General features: G+C 43.3%; 1 non-coding gene across 1 annotated transcript; it reads right to left on the bottom strand.

Moving 5' to 3' along the window:
• Positions 1 to 352: 352 nt before the first annotated feature.
• On the bottom strand, positions 353 to 425 carry Trnar-ucg (transfer RNA arginine (anticodon UCG)). The gene has a single exon. It is a non-coding gene; the product is annotated as a tRNA-Arg (tRNA).
• Positions 426 to 17,019: the final 16,594 nt, after the last annotated feature.

Here is a 17,019-nt window from a genome sequence, read left to right as displayed (position 1 = left end):
AGTACACCGTTCTCTGAAGGTCAGTCCAACACAATTGCCTAGTGATGAAGATCTGCCCTTAATGCTTGCCATAATAAAGTGGAAAATGTCACGACCTGACTTCTGGCTAACATTTCGGAGCAAAGGTTGTTCCTCTTCCTATGAAGGCAGTCACTTGCCCTGACATTTACGGTGAAGACTGTCTCAGTAAATTTTCACTGCACGCCACGTTACTTCGCCCATGTGGCAATACAATTGTTTCAGTTCAAGTGCACCATTTATAAATTCTTCACACGCTACCGTAGAGTCCACGACGGATTCATTAGAACGGAAGAGCAAAACATTCATGTAGTAGAGAGTGAGAAAAATAACTCGACCGTGACAGGACTCGAACCTGCAATCTTCGGATCCGAAGTCCGACGCCTTATCCATTAGGCCACACGGTCAGCGAACGTTGCATGCTCTGTATCTCCTTTTCACTACACAGTAGTTCAATCTCCTGCCGCTAGAGGTTGTTACGTTGGTGGTTTCACGTTAACTCTAAAGATGGCAGCACACTCTTGGCGTAGAGCTATGTACTGACTTCAAAGTGTACAAATGGAAAGATTTGTCGGTGTCTTCTTGAAAAAACATTCCCTATTAAGAAGACTCTACTCGACATTGATTTTGTGCGAAGCAGTTGTCGTAACGTGTACTTCAATGTCAGACGTTAAACAGGAAGAAACACGTCTCGCATTGCTATGTCGAAAGTTTTGAATGCAGACGGTAGCTGCATACGGATCCAGAATGAATATTATATTTTATACGCGGTTATCCCCTCTTAATCCATACACCCAACATGCTGGAAATGAGTAAATTTAATTTTCTCCAGATGCACGAGAAATAATGTTACAGGTCTATATTTACGTCCCACTGCACCAGTTATTAGAGCTTCGCCTGTTCCATTCACGTATAAAATTCGGGAAGAATAATTGTTTTTGCCTCCGAGCGTGCTATAATTAATCTAATCTCGTTCTCAGCATCCCTACGCGTGGGGTATGTAGGGGGTTGTAGTATACTGCCAGACTCGTCATTTAAAGCCGTCTCTTGAAACTTTGTGAACTTTAACATCTCTTAACTTTCAACATAATTTTCTTGAAACATGTTCTTCTAGTAACCCTTACACAGATTCATTGCGTGTTAAAAAGATTTTTGGTACAGATTTCACAAGAATAATAAAAAGCGCAACTGGAAACAAAACTACTGGGATTTCCGTCGCAGATTTTTATGAGCAGTCAGTTTTCGTTATGAATTTTAATATCGTTCTATCTTCATTGATAAAAAATTGAATTATACTGTACTGGAGTATCTAACGGCATTGGTTCTGCAGGAGCTATGCTGATAAACTAGTCCAAGACAGAGATCGGAAAATAGGCCTACTTTTCAAAAACACCTCGTGAATAATAAGAATTGGTAAGTGGAACAGAATATGGTAATTTTAGGAATGATGGATCCCAAGCCAAAGACCCGCAGACAGGCATATGTTGCTTTAAAACGTTCCCGGACATCATATGCGTAAAGTCTACGGTAATTGCGATAGCAAAATACAGGGTTACTGTTAAGTGATTCACTCGTTTTCATAGTTCTGTATGCACCAAAGTATTACATGTAAAATTATTACTGACGCAGAAATACACTCCTGGAAATGGAAAAAAGAACACATTGACACCGGTGTGTCAGACCCACCATACTTGCTCCGGACACTGCGAGAGGGCTGTACAAGCAATGATCACACGCACGGCACAGCGGACACACCAGGAACCGCGGTGTTGGCCGTCGAATGGCGCTAGCTGCGCAGCATTTGTGCACCGCCGCCGTCAGTGTCAGCCAGTTTGCCGTGGCATACGGAGCTCCATCGCAGTCTTTAACACTGGTAGCATGCCGCGACAGCGTGGTCGTGAACCGTATGTGCAGTTGACGGACTTTGAGCGAGGGCGTATAGTGGGCATGCGGGAGGCCGGGTGGACGTACCGCCGAATTGCTCAACACGTGGGGCGTGAGGTCTCCACAGTACATCGATGTTGTCGCCAGTGGTCGGCGGAAGGTGCACGTGCCCGTCGACCTGGGACCGGACCGCAGCGACGCACGGATGCACGCCAAGACCGTAGGATCCTACGCAGTGCCGTAGGGGACCGCACCGCCACTTCCCAGCAAATTAGGGACACTGTTGCTCCTGGGGTATCGGCGAGGACCATTCGCAACCGTCTCCATGAAGCTGGGCTACGGTCCCGCACACCGTTAGGCCGTCTTCCGCACACGCCCCAACATCGTGCAGCCCGCCTCCAGTGGTGTCGCGACAGGCGTGAATGGAGGGACGAATGGAGACGTGTCGTCTTCAGCGATGAGAGTCGCTTCTGCCTTGGTGCCAATGATGGTCGTATGCGTGTTTGGCGCCGTGCAGGTGAGCGCCACAATCAGGACTGCATACGACCGAGGCACACAGGGCCAACACCCGGCATCATGGTGTGGGGAGCGATCTCCTACACTGGCCGTTCACCACTGGTGATCGTCGAGGGGACACTGAATAGTGCACGGTACATCCAAACCGTCATCGAACCCATCGTTCTACCATTCCTAGACCGGCAAGGGAACTTGCTGTTCCAACAGGACAATGCACGTCCGCATGTATCCCGTGCCACCCAACGTGCTCTAGAAGGTGTAAGTCAGCTACCCTGGCCAGCAAGATCTCCGGATCTGTCCCCCATTGAGCATGTTTGGGACTGGATGAAGCGTCGTCTCACGCGGTCTGCACGTCCAGCACGAACGCTGGTCCAACTGAGGCGCCAGGTGGAAATGGCATGGCAAGCCGTTCCACAGGACTACATCCAGCATCTCTACGATCGTCTCCATGGGAGAATAGCAGCCTGCATTGCTGCGAAAGGTGGATATACACTGTACTAGTGCCGACATTGTGCATGCTCTGTTGCCTGTGTCTATGTGCCTGTGGTTCTGTCAGTGTGATCATGTGATGTATCTGACCCCAGGAATGTGTCAATAAAGTTTCCCCTTCCTGGGACAATGAATTCACGGTGTTCTTATTTCAATTTCCAGGAGTGTAGAACCGTCAACTCACCATGTTTGCATTTTGCAAATTTTCTGTGTGGGCCTCTCTGATTACGCGTCGCACGCCTAAACGGTAATCAGGTTCGTTCCATACCGTATGCAGCAACATTCTGGCAGTAGTCATCACAGCAGCATAGATGCGTTGAAGAGCTGTTCCAGTGTTTTATGTAAGTCTGCAGGCTTTCGTGGCCGTTGTCATTGAAGTTAAAATCTTCTGGGCTATTAGGCCGCGTCATGTTTCTTCTAAAATGTTCGACGTTTCGATCCCTCTGCTGGGATCTTGCTCAGGATATTTTGGTGTCCACTACTGCTGGAACACTGTCAGAGACGAGTGTCGCGCGTTCACTTATAAAGGGGGAGTTTTCTGGCGTTCGTACTGGAGAAGTGATAGTCTTGCTTAAAATTCCTATGGCTACCATTGGTGGGCCATAGTCTTTGGCTAATATTCCTGCTCTGATGCAGAAGAAGGGGCATTGGTAGCTCTTCTCCTGTGGATACCATTGGCGGTCCATCGTCATTGGCTAGAAAGGCACTATTCCACACTTACGCTGGAGAAGAGTTATTGATTGAAATGCCTGCTACCGCTATTGGTTGGTCGTCATCAGTGGCTAGATTCGAAACGGATAGAGCAAGAGAAGGGGAATGTTTACCTAAAATATTATTGTCCTCCGTGGAAGTTGTCGTTGAAGTTAAAATCTTCAGGCTTATTCGGCCGCGTCATGTTTCTTCTAACATGACGCGGCCTAATAACCCATAAGATTTTAACTTCAATGTTCCAGCGTTCTTGGCAGTGGGGTTACGTAAACGTGGTCTGCAACGTACTCCCAAAGGAAAAGAAAAATACAATGCGTTTGGTTAGGTGACCTTTAGCGAGGGGAGGACGGCTAAGGCAAAAGAGCCAAGTTCGCCGTTTAGGTAGCGACAAACATGGATCCTCCTGTGAGAGGGTGCACCGTCTTGTTGGAAGTTGAAATTCTCGGAATAACCAGCAGTCAGTTGTGGAAACAACCACATCTCAACATATGAAGACGCCAGACATATCAATCACGTTCTTCTCACAGATAAAATACAGCCCATACAGCTTCGTGGGTGACACCAAACAGAAAACATTAACCTTCGGTGAATCTCGTTCATGCACCACAATTTCATGAGGATTTCCAGTGCCTCATACTCCTACAACGCAACGTGGGGATTAGCCTTTCCATGTAACTGGACGATTGCTTCGTCTCTGAATATCAGCCTGGAGGCCAAATGTTCATCTTCAAGTGCTCCCTGCACTGTGATGCAAAATTGAAGGCACAGGCCGTTATCTTCCGGTTTTAAAAGTTACACGGTACTGTTTGAAGTGTAACCGCCGCCGCAAAATCTTCCACACAGTTTGCTGCTGTTTTCTATGTCGTGGTTTGCGCAGACCGTTGATATTTTTTTTTTTTTTTCATCCTCTCCACGGTAGCGTCTGGAACACTTGACCGACCATTACTTTTCTGTTTATAGAGACAACCACAGTCCCTAACTGTCGATGCCGTGCCGCACAATGCTCTGTTTACGAGGCAGTTCTTTTCCATAACTCCTTCCGAATGCACGCTGCGCTATTCTAACCGATAAACATCTCGCAAATTCCAACATACAAAAACTCTTTTCTCGCTTTGTCGCCGTTTTGTAAAGACACAGCACCTGTAATGCCAACTCGCGGGTTCAATGCGAAATCGGTGAGTTTATAGCTCTGTTCATGCATCGATCATCTATATGTATCTTTATATGTTTGTCCTCTATGCGTTCCTAAATGACTCATCCGCTTGCGATGAAACTTTGGTGAGTTGTTCTGCGCCTCTCGAAGGTTCTTAGATCTACCCCCCTCCCCGCCCCCCCCCCCAAAAAAAGAGTGCGACATATAGTTAAGGAGGTATGACGTCATAAACAGTGAGATGCCACAGACTGAAAAGACCCACATTTATGCATCCAGTACTTGAGAATGAGAGGACTTCGCGACTAGCAACAAACTTCACACAATTTATAATTTTAAACCGTTAAGAAAATTTTTCTCGCTGACAGCCCCTTCGAAACGATGAAAGGAAAACATGTTATGGCTTATTACATTTCCACTGTGTACCCCCGTCGAAACAAGGCCCCAGGAGTAGACAACATTCCGCCGGCCGTAGTGGCCGTGCGGTTCTAGGCGCTACAGTCTGGAGCCGAGCGACCGCTACGGTCGCAGGTTCGAATCCTGCCTCGGGCATGGATGTGTGTGATGTCCTCAGGTTAGTTAGGTTTAATTAGTTCTAAGTTCTAGGCGACTGATGACCTCAGTAGTTAAGTCGCATAGTGCTCAGAGCCATTTGAACCATTTTTTAGACAACATTCCATTAGAACTACTGACAGCCTTGGGAGAGCCAGGCCTAACAAAACTCTGCCATCTAGTGAGCAAGATGTATGAGACAGGCGAAATACCCTCAGACTTCAAGAAGAATATAATAATTCCAATCCCAAAGAAAGTAGGTGTTGACAGATGTGAAAATTACCGAACTATCAGTTTCATAAGCCACGGATGCAAAATACTAACACAAGTTCTTTACAGACGAATGGAAAAACTGGTAGAAGCCGACCTCGGGGAAAATCAGTTTGGATTCCGTAGAAATGTTGGAACACGTGAGGCAATACTGACCCTACGACTTATATTAGGAAATAGATTAAGGAAAGGCAAACCTACGTTTCTAGCATTTGTAGACTTAGAGAAAGCTTTTGACAATGTTGACTGGAATACTCTCTTTCAAATTCTGAAGGTGGCAGGGGTAAAATACAGGGAGCGAAAGGCTATTTACAATTTGTACAGAAACCAGATGGCAGTTATAAGAGTCGAGGGGCACGAAAGGGAAGCAGTGGTTGGGAAGGGAGTGAGACAGGGTTGTAGCTTCTCCCCGATGTTATTCAATTTGTATATTGAGCAAGCAATAAAGGAAACAAAAGAAAAATTTGGAGTAGGAATTAAAATCTATGGAGAAGAAATAAAAACTTTGAGGTTCGTCCATGACATTGTAATTCTGTCAGAGACAGCAAAGGACCTGGAACAGCAGCTGAACGGAATGAACAGTGTCTTGAAAGGAGGATATAAGATGTACATCAACAGAAGCAAAACGAGGATAATGGAATGTAGTCGAATTAAATCTGGCGATGCTGCGGGAATTAGATTAGGAAATGGGAGGCTTAAAGTAGTAAATGAGTTTTGCTATTTGGGAAGCTAAATAAGTGATGATGGTCGAAGTAGAGAAGATATAAAATGTAGACTGGCAATGGCAAGGAAAGCGTTTCTGAAGAAGAGAAATTTGTTAACATCGAGTATAGATTTAAGTGTCAGGAAGTCGTTTATGAAAATATTTGTATGGAGTGAAGCCATGTATGGAAGTGAAACGTGGACGATAAATAGTTTAGGCAAGAAGAAAATAGAAGCTTTCGAAATGTGGTGCTACAGAAGAATGCTGAAGATTAGATGGGTAGATCACATAACTAAAGAGGGGATATTGAATAGAATTGGAGAGAAGAGAAATTTGTGGCACAACTTGACAAGGAGAAGGGATAGGTTGGTGGGGCATATTCTGAGGCATCAAGAGATCACCAATTTAGTATTGGAGAGCAGCGTGGAGGGTAACAATCGTAGAGGGAGACCTAGAGATGAATACACTAAACATATTCAGTAGGATGTAGGTTGCAGTAGGTACTGGGAGATGAAGAAGCTTGCACAGGATAGAGTAGCATGGAGAGCTGCATCAAACCAGTCTCAGGACTGAAGACCACAACAACAACAACAACCCTCGTAAAACTGCTGCATCATGCATGAAGTTTTAATGTATAACATCGTTACTGATAACTCTTTTCGCGACATATTTTGCTTGCAGAATCCACATATATCACTAAATGTGCTGGCAAATTTCTGTACGACACTTAGGTCAGGCGATACGACGTCATAAACAATGAGATGCGTTAGAAATTGCCGCGTTACGCACGATGTTTTATTACTTCTTTGCTACTAAAGCTATCCGCAGCACATTTCGCAAACGTATTAAAAAAAAGTATATGAAACGACGGGCCAATTCCAATGCAATGTTGTGTCATAATTTTAAATCAGTTTGTGGCATTGCAACACATGCAGAATACAGATAGTATCTGCATATTTAGTAGTTTGGATAATATAAAACTCTGAATACGAGTGAATCATTTATTGTGGCCTGTTTTATCGTGGGCGAGGCAATTGTAAGGTGTGGCTTGCTACACGGGAGGAATCTGCCGCGACCATTTTCAAGTAGTGTCGAGTAATTCGCCTGGCGTGACATAGCAGAAAACACAAAAATAATTGAAACGCTACAAACGGACGATAAAGAGAACGTCACTACTTCTGATCACGTGACTCCACCGGCGTTATCGCTACGCCACAATTTGGTGTAGGCTATGACAGAATCTCTTAGATGATGATCAGTATGGCCTTAGAAAAGGTAAACACACAATCAAATGTAACATTATAAAAACTTTAAAAACCTCCTACAAAAATTTTTAAAACTTTCCAAAATTTTCTCATATTTTCTCAGTAGCATTTAAAATTAAAAATTCGTTGCTAAGTTATAACCGTTTTCGGTAGCTTAACTACCATCTCCAGATCTGAGAACAAACAAAGCAAGAGAAAAATTCTCTGAAGTAAAAACTGTTACTGGCTTACTTTTAAAAATTTTACAGGGAATTAACATAGCAATGTAGTATTACAAGTGCACTAGGAGCGTACAACAACGTTGTATCGTCCATAACATTATTATTTTAAATCTTCAGGTAAAATCATAATTATTTAGAAGAAAGATCAGTTCGTTGAACGTATCACGCTATTTGTGACAGCAATTGAAACGAAAGGCCTGTAAGCGTCGTAAAAATTTTATGCACTGAAACGTCCCTGCAGCTATTTTCGTTGCAGTCATTAACTGCAAACAGTGTTCTGCCTTTGAAAAAGAAGAAGTAAACGACACGTTTGCCTTTAGTTAACAGCGCATAAAAGTAATGGAGGGGGACGAGGAGATTAGTGTTTAACGTCCCGTCGACAACGAGGTCATTAGAGACGGAGCGCAAGCTCGGGTGAGGTAAGGATGGGGAAGGAAATCAGCCGTGCCCTTTCAAAGGAACCATCCCGGCATTTGCCTGTAGCGATTTAGGGAAATCACGGGAAACGTAAATCAGGATGGCCGGAGACGGGATTGAACCGTCGTTCACCCGAATGCGAGTCCAGTGTCATAAAAGTAATCTGATTATTCAAAATCATTCACTGGATGACACCAGACGCCCACATAGTGAGAGTGACAGCAATACTTATCATTATGTTCAATGAAAATGGCAAGTTAGCAGTTACAGAAAGCGCCGATCGTTAGCGTTTTGGTATATAAGTTATAAAGGTTTTTCTCTTCCTCGTTCTTTTTTTAAAAGATAGAAAGTAATTAAATTAAAGTTATGTTAATACATATCGCAAAGGATGAATAATATGATTTTTCCCCTGCTATTGCTATTTCATCCCCCTCGCTCCAGATAGGCGGAAGGAGGGCTGTCAGTAGAACAATTCTCCGCGCTTCAACCAAACGAATTAAAAAATTTTACAGTGAGAAATATAAACAGAACCTGGGATTGTGTTCTACTTTAAATTAAAAAGCACAGACGGATATTAAAAAAAAGGAAATGTATACATTTTAAAAACACATTGCAGGAAGGTGAAATTCTTCTGATAAAAACACCGAAGCACTGAACTTACACTTAAAAACTGAAAGACCTGCTCTAGGGTGAGAGGAATTGCCGGAGGAGGGAGCATATTCCCAAGGATTGAGGGGTGTGGGTAGAAACATAGGAGTGTGTTACACAGAAAACACGATGGAGATGAGAAGCTGAGGTGGGTAGTGGGAGAGGGGATGGTGATGGATGAAGAGGGGAAGGAACCCTGATGTGGACTGGGACAGGACGGGAAGAGCTAAAGTTGGTAGGAAGGATAAATATCGTGGCGGATCTCACTGTCTGGGAGAGGGAGTTGGTTGAAGTTGTATTGGGACAGGATGCGGAGTGTGTGTAGGTGTAAGGAAGGAGGCATGTGTTTGTGAAGGTGCTCCAGGATACAACGTTTGGTGATCAGAGGGGGACATGGGGTGACTGGAATGTAGTTTGCAGAGAATATAGGGGATGCGAGGTATTTGATGTGGGTGAAGAGGGGTGGGAATTTGTCGAGATGGTAGAGGATCCAGGCGGCGGAAGGTAAACGGACGTGGAATGCGAGACGGGGTGCGTGGCGTACTAGAATTCGAGAGACTTACGGCGTGGAGACCCATGCAATATTTGCGTAGCGAGGGATGGGTCTGATCAGGCTTTTGTAGATGTGGAGAATAGCTGAGGGGCGTAATCCCCAAGTTCAGCCTGTTAATAATTTTAGTAGTTTTGTCTATTACGGGATTTCTGTTGGATGATTAGTAGGTAAGTTTTCCAAATTAGCTGTAGGTCGAGGGTTAGTCCAAGATATGTTAGTGCGTTAGTTAGCTGGATAGGACGGTTCTAAATGGTAAGGTAGAAGTCATGGAGGTCCGATTGGTTCATACTATAATTATTGCTTGGGTTTTTGAGGGGTTGAGGAGCCGTTGGTTACGCCAGGAGGTAAACTGTTTGAGGTGGATTGTGGATTTGGAAAAATCTTGGGATTAAAGAATATCAAACTTCATTACACAATTTGCGATTTTACAAGATTATAAATGTCGTGTGATTAAAATAAACGAATCACACAAATAGTATTATTTACTACACTACGAGGGGCGTTTGAAAAGTCCGTACAAAAATAAAAACTACTTACGTGTTTGGGGTAAACCTTTCTATTTTTCGACATAGTCTCCTTTTAGACTTATACACTTCGTCCAACGCTGTTCTAATTTGTTGATACCTTCTGAATAATAGGAATTGTCCAAGTCTGCAAAATAGCTATTAGTTGCTGCAATCACCTCATTTGAATATCTTTGTCCACCAGCCATTTCTTCAAATTGGGGAACAAATAGTAGTCCGAGGGAGCCAAGTCTGGAGAATAGGGGGGATGTGAAACGAGTTGGAATCGTATTTCCATTAAATTTGCGACCACAACTGCTGAGGTGTGTGCTGGTGCATTGTCGTGATGGAAAAGGACTTTTTTGCGGTCCAATCGCTGCGTTTTTCTTGCATCTCGCTTTTCAAACGGTCCAATAACGATGACTAATATGCACCTGTAATAGTTTTACCCTTTTCCAGATAGTCTATGAGGATTATCCCTTGTGAATCCCAAAAGACAGTCGCCATAACGTTTCCAGCCGAACGAATGGTCTTCGCCTTTTTTGGTGCAGATTCTCCCTTCGTTACCGATTGTTTGGATTGTTCTTTGGACTCAGGAGTATAGTAATGTATCCATGTTTTATCCACAGTCAAGAAAAAAATGGTTCAAATGGCTCTGAGCACTATGGGACTTAACATCTATGGTCATCAGTCCCCTAGAACTTAGAACTACTTAAACCTAACTAAGGACATCACACACATCCATGCCCGAGGCAGGATTCGAACCTGCGACCGTAGCAGTCGCGCGGCTCCGGACTGAGCGCCTAGAACCGCTAGACCACCGCGGCCGGCCACAGTCACGAAACGATGCTTAAAGTCCTGCGGATTCTTTCTGAACAGCTGCAACCCATCCTTGCAACACTTGACACGACTCCGTTTTTGGTCAAGCGTGAGCGATCACGGAACCCCTCTTACGGATAGCTTTCTCATATCCAAATGCTTATGCAAAATATTATGTATTCGTTCATTCGAGATGCCCACAGCGCTAGCAATCTCACACACCTTAACTCTTCTGTCATCCATCACCATATCATGGATTTTATCAATGATTTCTGGAGTCGTAACCTCCACAGGGGGTCCACAACGTTCAGCATCACTTGTGCCCATATGGCCACTCCGAAAATTTTGTAACCACTTATATTCTAATCGAAGGTGCAGAGTCACCGTAATGTTTATCAAGCTTCTCTTTAGTCTCCTGAGGCGTTTTGCCATTCATAATGTTTAATCACCACACGAAAGTCTCTTTCGTCCATCTTCTGACAATCGCTCCCTTGATTTACACGAATGCCTAACACAAAGAAATAGACCAATATGGCTGAAACGTGGTGTGCGTTCTTTCCAAGGATGCTGCTAACTAAACATGACCTCGACACGCGCCGGTGGTCTCATCTCTCGGACTTTGCACGGACTTCTCAAACGCCCCTGGTATATAATTCATCGCCATTTATTAATAAAACCATATAAATTAATAAGTTTATTCTGCAGTTTACAACATGAAACAATTAATAAACAGCTGCTGTTGAGTTTGTACAAGACACTGGTAGATGGAGGTTGTTGGCAGTATAACCTGCCGCGCCAGATAGCATTTAAGTGAACAAACTGAATTTAATCAGACCTGTTATTTAAGTATCTATGATGACGTACCCTGACTGGCGGCAATCATAGCGAGTGATCCAAGGCAGCAGCTCCAGTTTTACAGAAAGTTTTTTCTAAAATTTTTACAATTTTGCACTTGATTATCTGCTTGCGATCGCTTTCTCCTATTCTGAGAATGTCAGATATATTCATTAAAGGCACCAGACAGACTGTTTTGACGTTGCGATTGCTAACGGAAGCAAACCTAGAGAAAAAAAAGACACGTTCATGGAATTTGTTGAACTGGTAGAAACGTCCGACAAAGTAAAGTGAGGCAAGATTTCTGTGATTGGAATTCCTGTGAAAAATGGGTGTAAGCTGTAGGGCAAGACTGGAGACATACAACATGTACAAGAAGCCAAAGGAATTATTACGAATGGAAAATCAAGAACGAATTGTTAGGATGAAAGAGGGTGTAAGACAGGGATGGTGTCTTTCGCCGCGAGTATTCGATCTATGCACCGAAGAAGCATTGAGGGAAATAAACGAAAGTTTCAGGACTGAGATGAAAATTCATGGCGAAAATATATCAGTGATAAGATTTACCGATGGCATTGCTATCTTCACTGAAAGTGAAGGAGAAATACGGGAGGTGTTGAATAGAATAAGTAGTCTAATGAGTACAGAATATCAAGTGTAGTTAAATCGAAAGAGGACGAAAATATTGAATAACAGCAGAAATGATACTAGCTATAAACGTGATATAAAAATTATTAACCTCAAATGGATGAAGTCAAGGAATTTCGCTACCCTTGGAGTAATGATTAGAAATGGATCGCAAGCGCGGATGAAGGGTGGATGCGGAAGGACTTCGGCTGCGGCCTTACAAAGCAACCACCGGGACCTTCGCCTTCAGTATGGTGACCATATTTCTGGGAGTCGAAGCTGGGACCATTTTTATAACTGCTCACTCATTGTAACGCAACATACACTGTAATTATTATACATTATTGAAGCTTACAACGAAGTGAACGGGAGGCACCAAATGATAATGCAACAAACATAACCTAAAATACAAGAGCATTCATAGTTACTGTATAACTATAATCCGCTTAAAAGTTGGTAAACAGGACACATTTGCTTAGGTAATTACACGCAATTTTTATGAGTCAGATGTTCATACCTCTGCGATGAAAGAATTTGATTCAGCAAATCTGCTTGCCTTTAAGTTTAAGAAGTCATAGGATTCCAAACGACTGTGTTTCAAATTAATTTACATCATTAGTATCGCTTTCAAAGCCTATACTTTTATTTTAGTTTTCTCTGTTGTCAATATCTTCCTCATCAGAGAAAAAACAAGCTCAGCTGTTGCATTTTTACGGGGAAATAACAGAAATCCCACAATCTTCGAAATATTTTCGTAAGATACATGTTTGGTTGTGAAGTGCTGGAACCTTTGTATCCAACGCATATCAGCAACGGTTTTTTCTATGCTTCATTCTCTGTTTCCTGTGATGTGACAAACTGATGCATACTAACACACTCCGAAACCATTTGTGGTCTAAAAAGGCATGAAAATAATCTGTCCACTGCTCATTGTATATTGATATTGGAATAAAGTATAGTATGCTATAAATATAAAAAATTATATACTGAATTCTTAAACGAGCGAGAATTTGATTCCTGAAAACCAGAACATTTAAGCGTCCCTACAGAACCAATTGGTGGATAAGGGGACTCTAATCCAAAAATCGCAACTTTCCTGGCCAAATCACGACGTTTGTTCACTTTACCTTAAGCCACACAGAGAAATCACACAAAACATAAATCATGTCGGCGTCTGGCCATGATATGACCGGGATGTGAACTGTCGTCCTATTGAATCCGACTCCAATGTGCTACCTCGATAGGTACCAAAGTAGCACAAGGAGGACTGAGTAGACACATTAAAACCACACTAGCGTAGGCGAAGACGGGCTCTCGGCCAAAATAAGTAGTACAGTATCAAACTTCGGCCTTAATTTGAGGAAGAAATTTCTGAGGATGTACGTTTGCAGCAACAGCATTGTACGGTAGTGAATCACGGACTGTGGGAAAAAAAAGAGAATCGAAATGTTTCAGATGTGTTGCTATAAACGGATGCTGGATATAATCAGCGATGAGAAGGACATATGGAAAACACTGAGCTGAAGAAGCGACACGATGATGGACGTTTCTTGAGGAATCAGGGAACAGCTTCCATGCTACTAAAGGGAGCTGTAGATGGTAAAAACTATAGGAGGACATGGATATCGGAATATAACCAACAAACTGATGAGGACGTAGGGTGTAAATGCTCATCTGAGATGAAGTGGAATTAGTGGCGGGCCGGATAAGAAAACCAGACAAGAGCGAGTAGGACTCTCGCTGAAAGGATTCTGTACAAATTTAATTATATGTATAGATAGGCCGTCCATCACGGGAATCGAGAATGTCAAAGATTTTTGCCTATTATCAATAGTAATGCCGCTCAGACATCGGTCCCGGTGATTCGAAGACTTCCGAGAATAAATTAATTTCATGTTTCAAGTTTAAATTTTTTGTGTAATTTTGTACTGGGTATTGTAATCTTTCATTTATTTTATTAATTTTGAAGTTATATTAACATGCTACGCTAGCTGAAAATCGCAGATTCGATGAGTTCGTCTGCTCTCTCCCCTGTTGCTATTTCTGGTAATGTTTAACGGAAGTCTCCGGAGAAGAAAACGGTAAAGCCGGCCTTAGGACTAATACTGTTACGAAAATGTAGAAATTATTGCTCTGTGGAACGCTTTATCGCATATTTTATGGGGTATCGCAACCTTGTACCAAACAGTGGAAGTGCAATCCTGCATCACTTAGCAGTACAGGTATTACTTTGCTGGGAAACATTGCAGATGCTGCTGCCAGCGTGGAGCAGCAGTCAGCGTACTTACGCCTATCATTGCTAGATGGCGAAGGCATCGTTTCCAGTTTTCTCAGTGGCGGGGGAATTCATCATAGTTCAGCCAATTAGCAAGATATATTAGTAAATTATATACACTGACTTTTCTCGTGAGTCACTCTATCCGTTACTGAAAACCAGATCAAAATCCCTACAGTAGCTGCCAAGGTCTACTTTTGTGTTTGCTGTCCCTACGGAAGCGATACATGTCGTGGGTTGCAATACATTCGGAGATTCGTCACTTTAGGTTCCCTCTTGAAATTTTTTCTATCCAAATAGTCGAGCGGAGCGAAAACGAGAATCCCTGTAAAAATTACACCATGGTTTTTTTTAAAGACAGTGGAGTAGGAAATGGAAAAATGGGTTAGATCCGCAAAAAAAAGTGCGTAAAGTAATCAGGGTAATTAATAGAAACGTATTAGTAATTTAAAGCAAAACTGAATTACACTGTAAGGGGAAAAAAAGCGACGCAACACGAAAACATGATCCGAATGGGACGGCAATCAATAGACGTGATATGCATGTACAGACAAATAACTGATTACATCATCATCATCATCATTTAAGACTGATTATGCCTTTCAGCGCTCAGTCTCGAGCATAGCCCCCTTATAAAATTCCTCCATGATCCCCTATTCAGTGCTAACATTGGTGCCTCTTCTGATGTTAAACCTATTACTTTAAAATCATTCTCAACCGAATCCAGGTACCTTCTCCTCGGTCTGCCCCGACTCCTCCTACCCTCTACTGCTGAACCCATGAGTCTCTTGGGTAACCTTGCTTCTCCCATGCGTGTAACATGACCCCACCATCTAAGCCTGTTCGCCCTGACTGCTACATCTATAGAGTTCATTCCCAGTTTTTCTTTGATTTCCTCATTGTGGACACCCTCCTGCCATTGTTCTCATCTACTAGTACCTGCAATCATCCTAGCTACTTTCATATCTGTAACCTCAACCTTGTTGATAAGCTAACCTGAATCCACCCAGCTTTCGCTCCCATACAACAAAGCTGGTCGAAAGATTGAACGGTGCACAGATAACTTGGTACTGACTTCCTTCTTGCAGAAGAGAGTAGATCGTAGCTGAGCGCTCACTGCATTAGCTTTGCTACACCTCGCTTCCAGTTCTTTCACTTTGTTGCCATCCTGTGAGAATATGCATCCTAAGTACTTGAAACCGTCCACCTGTTCTAACTTTGTTCCTCCTATTTGGCACTCAATCCGTTTATATTTCTTTCCCACTGACATTACTTTCATTTTGGCGATGCTAATCTTCATACCATAGTCCTTACGTTTCTGATCCAGCTCTGAAATATTACTTTGCAAACTTTCAATCGAATCTGTCATCACAACTAGGTCATCCGTATATGCAAGACTGCTTATTTTGTGTTCTTAATCTCACCCAGCCAGTCTATTGTTTTCAACATATGATCCATAAATAATATGAACAACAGTGGAGACAGGTTGCAGCCTTGTCTTACCCCTAAAACTACTCAGAACCATGAACTCAATTTTCCGTCAACTCTAACTGCTGCCTGACTGTCCATGTAAAGACCTTTAATTGCTTGTAAAAGTTTGCCTCCTATTCCATAATCTCGTAGAACAGACAATAACTTCCTCCTAGGAACCCGGTCATATGCCTTTTCTAGATCTATAAAGCATAGATACAATTCCCTGTTCCACACATAACACTTCTCCATTATTTGCCGTAAGTTACAGATCTGGTCCTGACAACCTCTAAGAGGCCTAAACCCACACTGATTACAATTTCAGAAAATTTGAATGGTGTTTTTAGGAGAAATAGGAGTTATCGGACGTCCTCCTGAGGGAAGCCGTACCAAATTCTGTCCAACTGGCGCGTTAGATCGTTAGAATTCGTCAAAATTGCGAGCTGGCGGGAGGGCCCCGCTCATAATGCTCTAGATGTTCTCAACTGGCGACTGATCCGGCGGCCTCGCTGGCCAGGGCAGGGTTTGGTTAGCACGAAGACAAGCATCCAAAACTCTCGCCGAGTGCGAGCGGGAACTACGTTGCTGAAATGCAGAGAAGGATGTGTTGCCTGAATGGCAAGAAAACGGGCCGTAAAATATCGTCCATGTATCGCTGTGCAGAGTGCCGCAGATGACAACCAAAGTGGTCGTGCGACGGAAAGAAACGGCACCTCAGACCATCGTTCGTAGTTGTCGGGACGTACGCGGGCGACGGTCAGGTTGGTATCCCTCCAGACACGCCTTCGCCGGTCATCGGAGCCCTGTTCTAACAAGGGAACCTCCCCATCGCACCCCCCTCAGATTTAGTTATAAGTTGGCACAGTGGATAGGCCTTGAAAAACAGAACACAGATCAATCGAGAAAACAGGAAGAAGTTATTTGGAACTATGACAAAAATAAGCAAAATATACAAACTGAGTAGTCCGTGCAAGATAGGCAACATCAAGAAGAGTACGAGCTCAGCAGCGCCGTGGTCCCGTGGTTAGCGTGAGCAGCTGCGGAGCTGGAGGTCCTCCTTTCAAATCTCGAGTGAAAGGTTCAATTTTTTATTTTCA

This window comes from Schistocerca cancellata, chromosome 9, assembly GCF_023864275.1.
Source record: "Schistocerca cancellata isolate TAMUIC-IGC-003103 chromosome 9, iqSchCanc2.1, whole genome shotgun sequence".
Classification (NCBI taxonomy): Eukaryota; Metazoa; Arthropoda; class Insecta; order Orthoptera; family Acrididae; genus Schistocerca; species Schistocerca cancellata.
This window is presented reverse-complemented; position numbering and strand designations above follow the sequence as displayed.